Source organism: Priapulus caudatus, unplaced genomic scaffold (assembly GCF_000485595.1).
Source record: "Priapulus caudatus unplaced genomic scaffold, Priapulus_caudatus-5.0.1 Scaffold370, whole genome shotgun sequence".
Classification (NCBI taxonomy): domain Eukaryota; kingdom Metazoa; phylum Priapulida; class Priapulimorpha; order Priapulimorphida; family Priapulidae; genus Priapulus; species Priapulus caudatus.
This window is the reverse complement of record NW_014577431.1, coordinates 233,302-252,506: the sequence shown is the minus strand read 5'-3', so window position 1 is coordinate 252,506 and position 19,205 is coordinate 233,302.

Below are 19,205 nucleotides of genomic sequence, written 5' to 3'. Positions count from 1 at the left end.
GGGAGGGGGGAGTAAGGAGAGGCGGGGAGGTGAGAGAGGGAGAGTGGAATATCCGCTCAGCACCTTACATAGCTTTCATAATATCGTGCACCCCGGCTGTCCGCACAACCCTGCTCCACAGACATTCTGACCGCTGCACCTGTATCCTCACTACTCCGCGCCAATAAATGTCTGTGCCAACGTGAGACCACCATTCTATGTCATTGTCGCAATCCGCTGCTGCGCTTGTCATGCCATTGGACCACGCGTAAACGATAGATCCAGCCAGATTTCGGGTTTCTATCGTGTTTATATCAGTCCCAAGTTAAGACTCTGTGCTTCTACGTGGGTGACTTTTCAATGCTAAGTCTGATGGCACTTTCAAAAGTTAACTAAAGAATCGGCGAAGAGTTTAGAAGCCAATAAACCAAGAGAAAGGTTAAACGTTAAGAGGGTTAAATGGTCTAAAGTTAAAGGGTGTCTTTGTTATCACCCAATCCATGTTCTCTATGAGCATGATTTAATAGTCGAACCTTCTATCAGTTATCCTGTTAATACTTCTATAGAATTGGTGGTTTCCCGTCAGACGTTCGCAGTATTGTTTCGCTGTTTGCCAATCGGTTGATCGAGTAATGCCGCTGTGATTCACCCTGGTCGACCGCTGCACTGAGTGGTATTCAATGTCTTCCTACGAGGAAACATTGTTTTGATGAAAAATTAGTAACATTGATTTGCGACACTATGTGTTCCGCGGATGAATAAACCATTGTATGAAACTATGTATAGCACATGCATACATTAACATAACATACAATACATTGACAGCTACATCACATACAGTACATACATAACGAGTACATAGCATACAGTACATACATACATAAAGTACATATCATACATCATACATAGCATAGCAATACATACATTATCATCAGCATACTACAATGACATACATTACATACTATACATCATACATACATTACATAATCGTACACTTATCATGACAACATCGCATACATTACATCATAAACATAACATCATAACATACATACATACAATTACATTCATACATAGCATACAGTTACAGTACATTACATGACATACAGTGACATACATACATCAGCAGGTTACATACATACATACATACTAGCAGTACATACAGTACATATACATACATACATTACATACATCATACATACATAACATACAATACATACATATCATACTCATACAAATACATATCATACATACATACATACATACATACATATACATACGAGTACATACATAACATACATACATCACCATCAACCATTACATAACATTACATAACATAACATACATTACATGACTACATGACTTACATACATCACATACATACATACATACATACATACTATACATATCTAGGACCATACATATCATGACATACAGTACATACATCACAATACATACAGTACATACATAACATACAATAGCATACATACAGAGACATTGCCGGCGCACGCACACACACATACAACACACGACAATACCACACAGTTCACAGCCACACACACACAGCCACACTGCGCGGCGCCGTCGACTACACATACAGTAGCACACACACAGCACACATGCACGCGCACGCAACCGGCATGCACGCAACACAGTCGCACCACACCACAGAGGCGGACACAACACCACCACACACAGCAGCCACACCCACTACATACACCCAGGCCACGACATATATATATATATCATATATATATACTATGTGTGTGTGTGTGTCGTGATGTGTGTGTGGTGTGTTGTGTGTGTGTTGTGATGTGTGGTGTGTGTGTACGTGTGTGTGTGTGTCTTGTGTGTGTGTGTGTGTCTGTGTGTGTGCGTGGTGTGTTGTGTGTGTGTTGTGTGTGTGTTGGTCTGTCTGTGTGTGCCGTGTGCTGTGCGTTGCGTGCTGTGCGGTCGTCTGTGTGTTTATGTGTGTGTGTGATTGTGTGTGTGTGTCTGTTGTGTGTCGCGTGCGTCGCGTGTGTGCGTGTGTGTGTGCTGTGTGTGTGTTGTTGGTGTGTGTCCCGCTAGTTTTCATTAGTCAGATTTTCCTAACACCAGGAGGTTACCGACTCGCGTTCCAGTTAATGCACCAAAGGACACATGCCTGAAGTCGGTGCACATGGGCGGATTGAGCAACATCCTCCTCATACCACCGCATATTACTAGCATAGAAAAACGCGGAGCGTCAATCAGCTTACCAACGGAACGCTAGCTCTCACTTAGCTACGTTCTTGGTTGAACACGGCACACGTCGGACAATCTGTCACATGCGGATCATGCTGCTTCTACATCAAGCGTCGGTCAGGAGCTAGCATGTATGCACTGATGTAGTGCAGCCAGAGTAAGCATGGATGCACTAGACAGGTGCGATCAGAGTTTAAAAGTCATGATGCAGCTCAGCTAGTTGCACGCAGCAGTAACTAATGATCGGACTTATGACGAGTGCATCAGAGTAACATGATGCCCTATGTCAGTGGCGCGAAGTTCGATGTTGTAGCTGCATGCGAACGTATCGCAGTAGTCAGCATGAATGACATCTATGCAGGTAAGCATGGATGCAGACTATGCAGTAGTACATGTAACTTCCACTATGCAGTGCGCGTGGGGGTTTCGGAGTGTTGCGGGCGCAGTGAGCAAGCCATGATGAATGGACACTCGCAATTTTTACCACGCCCATCGGAAATAAATTAAAATTAAAACTAGATTAAATGTTTCTCGGTTAAATTACTAAAAGTCCCTCCACTCAGTTTGTTGCTGCGGTGTGGACATTTAAAGTTCATCACCATGCCTCCTTGCTGTAGGTGAATCTACGAGTATGGTTTTTCGCATGCAAACGCGCATGTTTTGACCATTTGCAATTCGAATAGCTGACCTACAGTGTTAAAGAGGCCGAAAAGAGCCGGTAAGTACGTGTTAAGTGTAGGCAAGAGCCACGTGCTAACCTTAATCATAACATGGAGTCATGGCGACATGCTTACACGTGTCCAAGTACGACAAGTAGAGCGTCAACACCAGTTTTATGCATACCCGTAAATTCCCATGAGTTCCTTCAGTTTGATCGGGCCCTCGACATAAACCGGGCCAGAGGTCGCTTAGAACGACGTATGTCATTGGAAAAATGATTCATCCACTTACGTTATGGTATAATCGATAAACGGGAATATTAACATCGATAAAACGTGGATATTCACATCGGCATTAGAAAGCGGATGCTTTATGCCAGGAATTGAGTAACTTAAGCGAAACGTTGGATTGTATTAGTTTCGATAGTAAAATCGGCCCCCAGTAAGACCGTAACCCAACCCCTCCTCCAGCCCTCCCAAACCTATCAGTTCCTCCCAAAACTCCTCCCCTTAAGCGTCGATGTAGAGTACACTACCGCGGCGCGCTTCGCGATGCGAGTGCTGTCATGAATAGCAAAGTAACAGCTTGTTCTGCCAGTTGGATGGTCGGCGTGGAGCCGAAAGCCATCGCCGGCCTTGATTGCTCCGCACGCCGAGCAAAACACACGCAAGCATCGCCTGTCAAAATCACTTGCCAATATGACCATTATTGACGTATATATATGTATATGGAGGGTGTACGCGGCGCGCTTGTGTGTGCACGTGTGGTTTGTGTGTGTGTGTGTGTGTGTTGTGTGGCGATGCGTTGTGATGTGGTGGTGTGTGTGTGTGTGTGTGTGTGGTGTTGTGCGTGCGTGTGCTGTGTGTGTGTGTGTGTGTGTTTGTGTGTGTGATGTGTGTGCGTGTGCTGTGTGTGTTGTGTGCGATGTGTCGTCGTGTCGTGTGTGTGTGTGTGTGTGTGTGCTGTGTGTGTGTGTGTGTGCGTGCGCATCGGTGTAAGTGTGCTGCGTGTGTCTAATGCGATTATTATCGTTGGATATATAAAATTTCTCCAGCCGTATGCGCCCTGGTTCATATCGCGACTAAGGATGAATTTGTGCGCTCGCGAGACTTTGTGTGCATATGACGAAGCGATAGAATCCCGTTCACGTGTCTGCATGCATCGTGCGACTTAGAGCGAGAGTGTATAGCGCCGTAAGCCGCGCAAATGCAGTCCAGTTAATGATCTGCATGAAGCCATGGCGCATGGCAGCCGGATAGCGCGTCGCTCCTCCTCTGACCTGGTAACATGGCGTGACTGCTGCTTACTAGTGCTGCGGTTACTTGCTGTACTACTACTACTGCTGGCGGACTCACTACTGCTGCTGCTGACTACTACTACTACTGCGCTGCCTACTAGTGCTGCGGTTACTGCTTGCTGACCTAACTACTACTGCTGGCGGCTGACTAATTCTGACTGCTACTGACTCACTTACTACTACTTGACACTACTACTACTACTCACTACTACCTACTACTGCTGCTGCTACTACCTGAGCTGCTAGATGCTACTGGCTGCGCCGCTATACTACTGCTTGCTACTGTTCCTGCTTGCTGCTGCTGCTACTACTACTACTGCTGCTAAATGCTATATGCTGGCTTTGCGTGCGCTACTACTGACTGCTGCTACTGTTTCCTGGCTGCTGCTGCTGGCTGCTCTGCTCACTACTCAGCTCGTTAATGGCTACTAACTGCTGTCTCATGTGTTTTGACGGATGCTCATCGTGTTTGACGAAATGCTCATGTGTTTGACGGAATGCTCATGCGTGTTCTTGACGGATGCTCATCCGTGTTTTGACGGATGCTAACACCTCCAGCGATGAATAAAACATTGGAAGTGCTAGCAGATCGTATATTTAAATATAACGAGTGAATCGCTACTCTACTAAGTTCCGTAGTGCGCGTGATTCCAAAACCGTTTCACGCATAACAATGATAAAAACAACGCTTTTTCCTCCTGTCCCTATTATATAGTCGAGCGAAATCGTGACAACAAGTACAATAAATATGACGGTATTAGCTAATTATGTAATGTGAAACCAACGTATAAACGGAGAACGGGTTTATTTATTTTATTACAAACTGTCGAGATCGATAAATTAACTGTGATATTAATGACAACCGCTTGCCCAATGTTCGTCTGATATTAATATATCCGTCAAAGGGAACAGCCGCGCTAATGGCGGAGAATGCCAACATGAGCATTTGGACGCCCGTCATGCCAAAACCGAGCTATTATCGCGAATATTTGCCTCATACTAATAGTAAGCCAGAGGGGCTTCTGTTTGCCATCAGGTGGCGCGTGTCATTTGGTGTATATCCAGAAAAATCATTTCAGGGGCCTTCATGTAAGCTGAGCCGTGTTTACAATAGTTTTCAACAATTCTATACCAAACTGTGCACATCTGTGTACCAGTATGTGCCTTATCTGCCTTACTATAAGAGGCTTTGTCCCTCGGATTTTCACTGGATCTATTGTCATTCCAAGGTTTATGATGCGCAACACGTCTCTGTAGGATATTCTCTTCACATAATCTCGGGAGTGACGATCAACATCCACGCACGTGCGCGTAGAATCGTTTTCTCAACCAATTAATTAATTTTTTGTTTTTTTATGATTGTTTTTTGTTTTTATTTTGATTCTATTTGTTTGCGGTTGTAAATTTGACGTGACATAATCCATACGGAGAACAATGCTAGAACTTCCTTAGTCGCCGTTCCGACCTACGAGTTTGTTATTTATATTTTATACATTATGGTTGTAGAGATTTAATAGATATACCTCGAACATACTACCGAATGTTCCTCGAAAAACGTCGACAAAACTCGATTGCCATTTCTCCTCACGAATAATCAGGATAATGTCCGACGGAGTTAATACGACCAACGCCACTCAATAGTTGTATGGATGGCCGGATGGCTACGGGCATTATTTTGTATTATTTTTATTTGTAATGTCATTTTTTAATCTTAAATGTTTATCTTTCATCTCCAATATTCATTTTTATTTCAAATTCATTTTCATTCCAAATTCATTTTCATTTCAAATTCCATTTTCATTCAAATTCATTTTCATTTCAAATTCATTTTCGTTCCAAATTCATTTTACATTCCAAATTCATTTTCATTTCAAATTCATTTTTCCAATTCCAGATTCCATCTTGCGAGGCCGCAATCGCGAGTGGTCGAGCATGCTATAGGATAGTATTTGTGGCGGAGTGACGTCATTCCGCTTAGTAGGCACTCAACAAGCCCTTCAACAAGAGAACAAGTATAGTTGAGCGAGTAAGTAAGAGCAAGTAACGACAGGTAAGTAAAACGGAAGAGAGAACAGTAAAGTTTTCCTATGTATTTTCCATGAAAAATCACACATTTTACTCATATAATATAAATATCATAATATCACTATAGATGCCAATTCTTTGTGTAACATTGTTTTATTTTTCATCTTAATCCTAAGTTTATAGAAGGGTCTCTGGCTCTCCGTAATACTACATACTCAAATACAACTCCCTCAAGGCGCGGACCATCCCTTTGGAGTAACTAGAAAACATGGATTGTAAAAACCCAGTAACCCACACCAAAATACCCTTATAAATCATTAATTAAAATCAAAAAGGGAAACAGCTTGCAGCTATTCAAAGTACGGATAAAACGGATTAAGCGGAGAAAAATAAATAAAAATTAAACTAAATACGAAATGGAAAAAATAACTCGGCCGGGTACCAGCGGATGCAAAAAGGCTAAATTGTCAACCAAATCCGTCGTCAAGGCATGTGTCCCGGTATATTCTCACCAGGGAAATAGTCCGACACTGCGTGTTTCTGCGCATTGTCTCAAACCGGTCCAACAAATTTAACCGGTTGTAAAAGGCTCACGCTGAAATTTAGAGACCGGTAGAACTAAGTCGACGCTGACATTTTTCTAGCCGTGACTTAATTTTCAAAGAAAGCCTCTTTTTGGTGCAGTATTCACACATTGTAAATTGGCCATTTCGAGTATGTCGCTGGCAATATTCTTGGTTTAAAAAAAAAAACTTATAGGAAGAATTTTTGTTGTTTTTAATAACATATATGGGGTCACTTGTCGACTTGGAATTCAGAGGCATTACGTTGCTATTTCTTAAAAAGCTTTTGCTGATTTATGGGATTTTTTTTTCGTAAAGTAATGGCCGCCTATGGAAAAATGATTACCCAGTTAGAACCTTAACCTGTTAAAATAAATGCCATTATTTTCCAACTTCTTTGCCGTGTCGATCGAAAACGAAGAATCAAGCTAGATTTTTTTTTTGCTGCATCAAATTTCGGCGACATTTTAGCCTTGTTATTATATTACTAGCATGCGCTTCTGTTTTTAGCAAATATACAAGTAACAACGAGCAAAAAGGCCATAAAATACCACTGTTGCCATCGTATCTTGCATCGTGTGTCTGACCATGGACATCATGTAACTGAAACGAGTGCCTATAGCCTTCTCCCCCCTGCCCGAAAAAGCTACAGAAAATCAACTTACCCCCCCCTCGAAAAGCACAGAAACCCCTCCGAAAAGCCGTATAGTTAATAGAGATTGCCCGGCTTTGCAACAATGCTTGTCTGTGGCCACTTGCTTGCACTACTCGTGGTGGTGTGTTCTAAAACTTTACATCCTAATGCCTAAGCGAGATTTAACTAATTAATTAATTAGTACAGATGTGTGACGAGAAATGCAATACAGATAGGCGAACTCTTGGTTGGGGGGGGGGGGGTCGAACGGTTATCGAGAGTATGCTGTGGCTATATGTCTGGCACCGGGCACGTCTCGAATTCCTAAATGCCCGGCAGTTCCTAAACCTAGCCCTAACCCTAACTCTAACCCTAACCCTGAATTCCCTAACCTTAACCCTTGTTTAACCTTGAGAATAACCGCTGACAAATGAAAAAACTGCCTTGGCATAGTTAGGAAATCAAAGACTGTGCCCGGCGACCCTGCAGATAATATGTCCCGGCCTGCGCATATAGCGACTCTGTTTCCGTTGTTCTACTAGGTACTTTACAGAGCTGACTGGCGTGGTTGCCTTGAGGTGCGTGCAGCCACTGCACTCTGTATCTTTTCCCCTGTAACATGGAGGCATGCTGTAGACCTGACAGCTTGCAAGGGATTCTCTTCGCCACTGCTCCGCCCCGTCCTTGTTTTCGTTCCACGTGAAGATCGCACCACCGACAAGTAAGACTGGGCGTGCAGTGCCTTGACAGACTGGTTTCGGTAGCTACGCGACCTATCTTCGATCTAACACGCGGGTTGTATCTCAAGTTGCACGCGCCTCCGCTTTGCACCATGTGCGACCTGTAATGCCAGTGCTCTTGTGAAGAGGATCAAGAAGGTTAGAGAAATGCCAACGTCGCTCGAACGGTTGTCGGCGTCGATATGCCTCTCATCCTTGCTGTTGCATTCCGTATCCGCATGCCAGCAAGGAGTCGAAAAGTGCTTTACACATTGTTTTCTAAGAGCACTTGTCCCGAGCTTCTTCCGGAAGGGTGCGTCCGCCTCGGCGGTGACCTCTTACGTCACAGCGTGACCTTTTGACGAGCAGATTATCTCGTCGTTTTAACAAGCGTTTAGAATTTTTCGTGGTTTTGACTGCTCTCCTTCGGCGATTCTCCGGCAAAGCCATGCAGAGTGCTGCTGGGGGATAAATTGGGAAGAAGCATCCGCAGCAAGAACTGTCCTGTACCCCAGTTTCCGTACCGGAAAGAATCAGTTTCCAACGTCATTCTGCTGCGTTTAAGTGCTGGGAAGCTTGCCCAGTGGCTGTGTTTTCCAGTAGCTGAAGGGGGTGCAGCACTTTTTTCTCTGCATAAGAAATGCCGTACTACTAAATTGCCTGCATGTTAGTAGCTATGGAACGTTACTACGAGCTGGCAACCTGCATGAATCAGAGACAGACTGACCGCAGGTTCTTACTTTAGAATGAGCAACTTAACGAATTGAAAAATAGATATGCGAAAACATGGTTTTGGGGAATTTATTCTTAAAAAAATCAGAGTAAAAAGGTCAAACCTGAAAAACTGTTTAAATTCCAATTGTGATAGTTCTACTACACACCGTTGTGATTAAGAAACTGATAGTTGACTATCGTCTTCCTTTTTGTTGCCTTGCAGTTTTTAGAAGTCGGACGAAATCGAGGTTTTTACGCCGGCCGGTGACCGAAAGAGAGGGGACTTCGTGACACAGGGCGCGCGATTCATATCAATGAGATGGTATCTGGCATGCACGAGCAACATGTTTTTTTTCTACTGTGACATCACAACCGTGATTAGGTTAGCATTATATGCAAGCGAAAGATTTTTACAGAAAAATTTCAAACCGCTTTAAGGTAGCAACGGTAGCGCAAAATCCAACCAATCGAGCGCTGGGATCATGGGTCAGAAATGAGGTCGTATTTGAGTGTATGGTACGCTTCGAATTTTGTATTCTCTCAATTAGAAGGGTTTTAGAACTCTTTTACATTGTTTAAATTTCAAAAACTAAGAATCTTTCTGAACCCGACAGTGTAAACGGCCTTCGTCCCGAGGTGCGTTCGGACCCAATTTCAAGAAAGCCTAACTTTTTGTGCAGATTGCACATTGTAAATCTACCATTTCGAGTGCTGGCAAAATATTTGTTTTACCAAAAAAATTATGGAAGAATTTTTTGTTTAAATAACAGTTATATGTGTCACTTGCGACTTGATTGCAGAGGAGTGGCATTGTATATTCTCAAAACCAAAACTTCTGACTCGGATTTAATGGGATTTTTTCGTAAGTTATGGCGTCCTATGGAAAAATGTCTACCCAGGTGTAAACGCTTTAGCCTTTTTGCATCTGCTGGTAGCTCGAGTGTATTTCCGCATTCGATATTTCTAGAGACGATCTGGCAGCGGGATATCCGCGCCGAAGCGCTCAAACCCCCACGTTAAGTGGCGCACATTACTGCAACATCGCTTGCCTTTTAACCCAAACCGCAAGTAACGCGCCGGTGCCTTTCAGGAGAGCAGGAAGCCGCTTTGTCGCTCTCATCGGCCAAGTTCTGCGCATTCCACGAGGGGATCGCCACTACCCGGTTAGGTAGACGCGGCTGGCTAGAAAGCTGCCAGATTCTTTGTTCGTGTACTGAGGAGCGCCGCTTTGTTTGCTGTAATAACGGAGTTTTTTGTTCAATCCATTGTAATCAATAGCTAATCGAGTAAGCGTATGACTTGCTGAGCTTAGACGACTACGATATAAGGGGCAACGAGGCTGTAAGGATAGCGTGGGCTTAGGGGCATTTTTTTCGGTGTTCGCGTGTTGCTCGGCCGTCTGATAACCTAGTGCTCCCCGTTGGACAGTTCAACACGCTACACTAACTAAGCGCAAAGTAAATTGTTACGGGAACGAGATTGCCGCACTCCGTCAGAGGCATGGTGAGATGGCCTCTATGACTGGAGTTTCATAAGCGTGTATTCTTAGTAAGGTGTACATATGAAACGAAGTGGGAAAGAGAAAACTGAGATGGAAACTTAGCCTGTTTTGTACAGAGCATGATAACTTGTTGCTGGTTGAGTGGTAAGATTACATATAGTGTTATCTGTTGATTGAGTGATCATTGACCAAAGCCTCACAAATGGTTTTTAATTCGTTATTGTAAATGCATGTTTTTTTGTAGACGTAGCTGTTGTAACTAGTAGGACTGTAATACTAATAAGTTTATAGGAAGATTGGTGATATGCGGTTGTAAGGGCTCCCTTGACGCTCTGGCGTGGCTTGACGGAGGCAGTTTCGCGGGTACGTATTTCGTTCCGTATTACATTGTTTTTCTGAGCTTCATTTTGGTTCGTTTGCATGTGTGAGCCAATGTGGTAACAATGGAACATCGTGCAGAGTGTAAAAGCACATATAATATGATATATTTCGATGTATTACATATTCTGTAACTGTCAATGTGCATTTACCCTGCCCCATCACAATTTCGCCCGTGCCAATTGTTAGCATGTGTTATATTTATGCCATTATAATTTATATTGTTGTAACATCACTTAACTATAGTCAACTGTCATGCGAGTGTAGGCCTATTTGTGGAACACAACAGTTACTGCGAGAAAATTGTTACCACCATAAGCTATCATTTTTGGAAAATTTGATGTAATTTTAGCTGTAAATCGCCTATGGTGCAACTTCCACATTGTACCTAACAAATATAACTTTACCGACCATTATATAATCCTTTCTGTTGTATTTTTGCTGAGTTACCTTCATTGAAATCGAAATGACCATAATACATAGATGGATACATCATGACTATATGTATGAAAGCTGTCAAGTTACTTAGCTACAATCGTAAGAATAAATTATTTGTTGATAAGTGTATTATCACTACTTATTATTAGTTCTAAACTGGCAATTCTGAAATTGTATTCCTGAGCCCCGATGATTTAGAATTGACAATATGATTTGGAATTGGAATGACAGTGAACAGAAAATTAGTAAACTACTTTAGCAGATATCTATTGTTAATATCGTCGTCATGTTAACATTTGTTTCTGCACAACCTATAATCGTTCGTTGTGCGCCAGTTTCAGTGCATGGTCCCTAGTGCTTTTGAACCAGAGTAATATAATTAGGGTACATATCCCTGTAATAATAGCAAAGTTAGTCGGTAAACTTACTGGCAAAGTTACTGGTTACTCGGTAATATTACAATTTGTGGAAAGATTGCAAGTTGGCACAACAGTGACTTCTGACCGTCGTCGAATCTGATAAACACAGGCACACGTAACGTCATGAATTCATGGAGAAAATGATTGATATGAGGCTAAAACATGATTCCGCTATTCTCATGCGTTGCCTAATTGATAGTTCCTAGTCACCGGCCTTTATTTGTTAATGATTTACACCCTTATAATAATGTGGTTCAATGGAATAACTTGCGTTAAATGCCGAGTGGCGCTGTGCCAATGCTAGTTGGAAGCTTGGCACGCATGAAAATAGAGTGTAAACTTTATGGCGAAAATATTGTTTTTGTTCTACATCTTTCATGTGACGTACAAATTCGCTGGCCAGACCCGCTATATATTGATACTAACGAGCGTACCAAAGTTTTCACATGTCGTAGCTGACCATCACCGTTGTATGGAAGTGCATACAATTAGCGCTGCTTTATGCGCGTCTTCTACTGGACAGTCAGCAGCACCCGGTATAATGCGCGCGAAAGCGCGAACAGCAGCACCCACCTGCTGGTGCAATTACAGATAACTCGCATGCCGCATATAGTGTATAACTATATACGTCAAATCAGCTTTGTGTAGTACAATTAAACCCCAGAATCGTGACAATTGAGCAGTTCTGGCCTGTGCCGAAATTATTTGGACTTTGCACGTAGTTGCGAGAATAAATCGAGAATGGTCGTATTTCGTACTCTTGTTTGGTTTGGCCCCGCGTTGCGTTTTGTTTCTATAAAAAAACGATTTCTAATTTATTAGCACCTGGGGGGTACATTTATTTAACGCCTGAAGTTATTCTCGTACATGATCGCGGCCATAGGTCGCGGCCACGACGGCTCTCTTCAGCAATTGCGTCACATAAAATTTCCTGGAGACGAGGGACCGCGGTGCGAAGTTTGTGAACGGGCTGCAGTAATCTAAACTTTAGTGTAAGCGCAAAGAGAACTTGCCCGGCTTAACGTCCGTGCCAGTTCTAACCTGGAATCGTGACAGGTCGCCGCGTGTTCGTCATTATCGGTAGCCACTTGCTTCTCCTTATGAACCTGTCAAACCGCGGCTCCGCATCCTATCCTCTCGAGAACTCACGCCCTCCTTCTGCCCGCTCCTCTCTCACTATTACAAGAGCCAAGCCTGCAGGAAAGCCGGTGGGAATGGCGAAACAGGGTCCCGCGATCAAGCTGGCCACGTACAGCACACACTCGATCAATACAGTTGTTTGAGACTGAGCCAACTCAGACAGGCCACTAGAGAGCCTGGTGTAACCAAGATGCGGTTGCGGCAAATATCGGTGTAGATTAGCCGACCGCACTACTACTACTACTACTAGACTAGTAGTAGTCAGTATACTAAGTTCCAATGCCACGTACTTATACTAGGTACTTAGTAACTGACCAGGAGAACCGCAGGTAGCTGAATAATAATAGTGAATCAGATGACTTTAACGTCTGGTTACTAAGTATTGAACTAACTTTATCTAATGTATGTCATTAAATGACGAACGCTAAGGCCTAAACGCATAACCCTAACACTAATTATATTGATACTCATATTATATTTTAGATTGATGTAAATGACATTGGGTTTATTGCCAAGCCATACAATGTGGGGCCCCGATATAGTATATTGAGCCATGTTCTCGTAAATCCTTATGAAGCCCCAGTACTACTAGCTAGCTAATAGCGACTAGGCAAAGAGAAGCGCAATCTTTGCTAGGGCTCCCTAGACATATTGCCCCTGAAGGGGCTCTGACTCACCTAGCACACGGCACTTGAAAAGCGTTTCAATAAAATATTAAATGCTAACATAAATACGAAATCTATTTACGTACCGAAAATGTAATGTTTCTGCTTAGTATCAGGCGCCGGCCTACCCTCTTTCAAGAAGGTTGCGAAAGGTGCACCAAGGCCTATATAGACTAGGACTCGATCCCACCTCGGATTAGACCATTGAGTGACTAGCTAACCGCCGAGAAGGTGCGAGAGGAAGCTGCCAGTCTGGAGTGGCTTGACGCGGCGTGCACAGGGGCGCGAGCACTGGGCTCCTTTCCAAACTCCGTTGTACGAGCCTCTGCCCATTCGAACGTTGCGATAACACGTTCCCAGCCTTGGGGCGCGAAAGATCGCCGGTAGGTGTTTCTGTGATTCCTGACAGCCGTTTCCATTACTGGGGCAAGGTTTCGCGATGTCAGAATTTGACAGTCTTTCGTGTGATTTCGGTCGTCAACACAAGCTCCGGTTTATCGAACCAGATTGATACTCGTGTTACAGTTATTTTATAGAATCAACCAACTGTTGACCGTCCCAAAAATGTCTACCCTCTGTGTCCCCCACTAAAATTGCCGGAACTGTTCGCTGGCATCTTATGGTATCCGGGCGCCGCGCTCAATTCATTCGGCGCACGGATCCATAGCTGCCAGCGGCTGCATACTGGTCGTAGGACGTTCCTCCAGCGGTCGCGTGCCCTTGCCGCGAACTGCGCGAAAAGATTGCGCCTTACAGCGCAAGTTGGATGAACATCTCCCTTTCGGCAAACGCTTCTCTAGTATCCCGCTCCGATCTGGTTAATATTGTTCATACTTAATTTAATCTCCGCCTTATCCTATTATCCGTACTTTACTAACTGCTAATCCTTTCCTCTTTTGATTTTAGTTAACAGATTTATTAAGTGCATTATTGTGTGGAGTTACTGTGTTTTCCGATCCATGTTTTAGTTACTTTCAAAATGGCCGGCCCTGTAAATGAGTTGTGTTTGCAGTATGTAAGTATTAACACAGGGTCCCAGACCTCTCCTAACTTTAAGGATTAAGAATAAAAATAACCACCTTACACAGAAGAATTAACAATATAGTGATATTATATTTTAATAATTAATAAGTAACAAATGTGTGTTTTTCAGTGGAAATATACCTCAGAACAACTTACTTTAATCTAACCGAGTCATAAACCAAAACAAAACATTCACAAATGGCGTTGTTTTCTTCTTTGAGGTTTGTTGAGCTCCCACTAAGGGAGGTGACATACTTGTCGTCTGTCCGCAATCCCACCAACTATCCGTAGCCATTCTCGGCCACCGGCGATTGGTGCGCCTCGCAATTCTGGAATGACAAATGAATTTGAAATGTAAATAAATTTGGATGAAAAATGAATTTGAAATGTAAAATAATTTGGAATGCAAACATGAATTTGGAATGAAAATGAATTTGATAATAAAAAATGAATTTGGAATGAATAATGAATTAACATAATATACCACCTAACCCCTAAAAAATATCCGTAGCGACATCTCGGCCAACCCCTACTATGCGATAGGCCTGGCTTATTAAAACGTATGCGCGAGTTTAACTCTCTGATGGATAAATTTCGCAACTGAATTTCTTCGCTGTGCTGTTCGTTACAAGTGTGTGTGTGGTATGTGTGTAAATGTGTGTGTGTGTGTGTGTGTGTGTGTTGTGTGGTGTTTGTGTTGGTGTGTGTGAATGTGTGTGTGTGTGTGTGTGTGTGCTGTGTGTGTTTGGTGTGTTGCTGGGGTGTGTTGTGTGTGGTGTGTGTGTGTGTGTGTGTGTGTGTGTGTGTGTGTGTGTGTGTGTGTGTGTGTGTGTGTGTGTACGCACGTATTTTCACAACGCATTTGTACCATGGCTTTATCAGTCGTACGATATTCGTTAACTGGTTTATCGGATATCCTTTCTGCGTACACCATTAGTGGTATTTTTACAACAGCAGGCACAATGGATACGTAAAAAGCTTGCTTGTGAGAAAGCCTGAGAGTGGTGTCCGTGTCTCCATGGGCCGCAGCGAGACCGTTATTGCACACACTACGAGGCTTTTCGCGCATTCAAATCCGTATACGATTCTCCGCCCGCGGGACACCGCGTTCTCTCGCATCATCGTCGCAAAATCTGAAGCGAGCCGCGCTGTTTTATCGTAGGTCCTATATACATGAGCAGACGAGATGCCGATCTTATGTGCTTAAATGTCTCACCGGGAATGGAATCACATCGGTGCTATGCCGTTCGCTTCAATATCAATATCGATCGGCTGCTACGATGGAGGTCGTGTTTGTACGTGTGTGCGTGTGTGTGTGCGTGCGTCTGTGCGTGCGTGCGTGCGTGCGTGTGTGTATATGTGTAGCTGAAACGCAAGCAATATAGAAACCAGCCACTAAATAATTGTCCACGAATTGTTCACAGTTGTTGCTTTACTTCGTCGATGGAAAAAGAAAATTTGATTAATTTGTTTGGTCGTAATATTCGTCACTAGAGTGCATTATCTGTATTGTGCACGTTAGATAGATGCCTTGCAGACGTCTAGAAAGCGTGAAAGTAAGATTGGCCTTGTCGAGAAATTGTGCCATCAGCTCAAGTGACCGGACTACTGTATGGGATACGGGATGCGGAAAACGTCTTGCATCATTTAGCCAACAAATGCTTCGAGTGAAGTCTGGGCCTACAATCTGTGGTCAATCATAAAGCATGAATAACGTGTGTGTTGTGTCTGTACTGAAGCTTTCTTTGTGTTAAAATATTTTTCTGTCGTGCTTATTAAGAGCTGCTGTTTATGGACGCTCTCTTCTGTTGAAAAACACGTTCAGACGCTCGAGTCATGTGTCGATATACTGCATTACAAACCGCGTTACGTAGCGAACAGCACGCGACAAAATCAGTGCGAAATTATCCATCAGAGATTACCTCACGCGATACGCTAATAGCCAGCCTATCACATGAGTGGCGCCCGTTGTAATGGTTGCATTTCCTACCCTAATGCCGCGTTACGCATTTGTAATATTTTCCGTTCTTTTTCACAGGCAAATCGTTTGCCCTGAGCATCCACGTGTCTACTATTATATATTGTCTCACACACACATACACACACACACACACACACACACACACACACACACACACGCACACACACACACACACACACACACACGACACACACACACACACACACACACACACACACACACACACACGACACAACACGAGCACATATAGCACACACACAGCCAACACCACACACACACATAACAGCACACACACACACATACACAACACAACCACACCACATATAAGCACTAACACAGCTACACACAACACACACGACACACACGAACCACAGCACACACACGCTAAACACTAATCGCGCCGCAACGAACGCACAGCACCCGACCGCACGCATGACGCCAACGCACGAACGCACGCTCCATGATGACGCCGCCACGAACACGACTGAAAACCACAGCAGATGACGGCATCGCTTGACTCGGCGCAGCAGAGTGCCGCAATGCCTGCATGTGATTCCTCCTTCCCCCTCCTCCCCCTCCTCTCTCCTCCCCCCCTCTCCTGCCCTCCTCTCTCTCCCTCCTCTCCTTCCCCTCCCTCTCTCTCCCACTCTCGAATCCCCCTCCTCCTTTCTCTCCCTCTCCTCCCCCATCCTCCCCCCTCCTCCCTCTCCTCTCTGTCTCCCCCTCTCCTCCCCCCCTCCCCCCCTCCTTCTCTCCCCTCTCCTCCCCATTTCCTCCCCTCCTCTCAGTCTCCCCCTCTCCCTCCACCCACGCCCTTCTCCGGTACTCCCCCCTCCTCCCCCGACTGCTGTCCTCCCCCTCCCGTTCTCCCCCTCTGCTCCCCTCCGGTCCCCTCCCTCTTCTCTCCCCCTCTCCTCCTCCTCTCTCTCCCCCTCCCTCCCCCTCCCCTCTTCTCTCCCCTCCTCTCCCCCTCTCCTCTCTCATACCCTCTTATCCTCGCGCAGCCGACCCCTCTCACTCCTATCCCACATCTCTCCCCCTCCTCGCTCCCCCTCTCCTCCCCGTCTGCCCTGCCGACCTACTCCTCTCTCTTCCCCCTCGTCCCTCCCCGCTCTCTCTCTCCCCCTCTCCCCCCTTCCTCTCTCTCCACCCTCCTCCCCTCCTCTTCCCCACCTTCTCCCTCCCCCTCCTCTCTCATCCCCTACATCAACTCCCCCCTCCCTCTCTCTCCCCCTCTCCTCGCCCGTCTCCTCTCTCCTCCCTCTCTCACTCCCCGTCGTCCTCGCTCTATCCACCTACTCTCTCCCCCTCCTCCTCTTTCTCCTCTGCTCCCCTCCTCCCCCTTCCTCTCGTCTCCCCCTCTCCCTCCTCCTCTCTCTCCCCCTCCTCCTCCACCCCTCCCTCTCCTCTCCCTCGTCTCTCCCCCCTCTCCTCCCCTCCCTCTCTCTCACCCCTCTCCTCCTCACTCCTTCCCCTCTCCTCCCCCTCTCCCTCCCCCGTCCTCCCCCTCTCCTCCCCTCCTCTCGTCCTCCCCCTCCTCCTCCCCCCTCCTCCTTCTCTACCGCACTCTCCTCCCCCACCATTCCGTACTGCAATGAACCCAGAACGAATGCATGCAATGATCGGAAGACTGTAGCTGTGTTGGATAGCAAAGTGAAGGTGGCGAACACCCCTCTCCCCAACACACACACCACGCAACACACCAACACCGCAACACACTACGCACGCACACCGCAAACACCCGACGCTACAACACACACGCACGTGACGCACGACGCATGCACAACGCACGCAGGGTCGCATGGCAACCGACCGCCCCCAACCAGAACACACCCGCACACAACACCACACCCGCGCGCCGCAAACGCACGCACACGCAACACAACAACCCGGCCGCACGCACACCGCCACACGAACACTACACCACCAGCGCGCAGCACGCACGACGCACAGCACACACACCCCAGCGCGCGACCCACGCAACCACGAACACAACACACACACGCGTGGCGCGCACTACCCACACACCAGCCACACACCACCACACACACACACAACCACGCGCGCGCGTGCGCCAACACACACCCGATGAGAATCGCTGTTGTTTTCTCACCAACGGAAAAATGAACCTTACCCTGTGGTCTACCATGTTGTCTACCCTGTGTTTCTTGTGAGTGTTTCCCCAGGAATAAATGCGCGCGACAAAACAAAAAGTTTCAATAATTCCGATTTCATTTTTAAAGTTCAAAACTACGCAGCATCGAATCGTGCGTGACTAGAGTTTACCGATATACCTCGTAAGAGTCGAGAGTAATTGACACTATTCGTAAAGATCATTAATTAATAACTTTCATGAGAACCAAAAAACCCCAACCACAGCCCAGGTTAAGGAAATCTTTAGTAGCTAATGAGAACAACACTCAACAGAAACACTATTAATATTAACACTTAAGAGCAATGGGAGATATAAACGATGATAAGCACTTCTGATACAACTCTTACAATCGACTATATGAACGATCAGAATGCGCCCGCTTGACTTCCTAAATCTGGAATAGTCGTAAAATAAACATTTAAAAATTGAAGAAAAGATTTCTGATCGTTATTAAAGTAATCCGTTAGCGCCCCGATTTAGACCATATTCTTAAAAATTAACATTTTAATATGAATCATCATAGTCATCAGATAATCACAGAGTCTTTTATACGTATTGACTTCTAGCCAATCAATCGCTGCCTGCAAAACATTATTATTTACATATCACGTTCTTCGTTATGCACATGCTTTGTGTTCCAATATACCATAAGGAATTTAAGCCTATCCAAACACAGAATATTATCAATGCT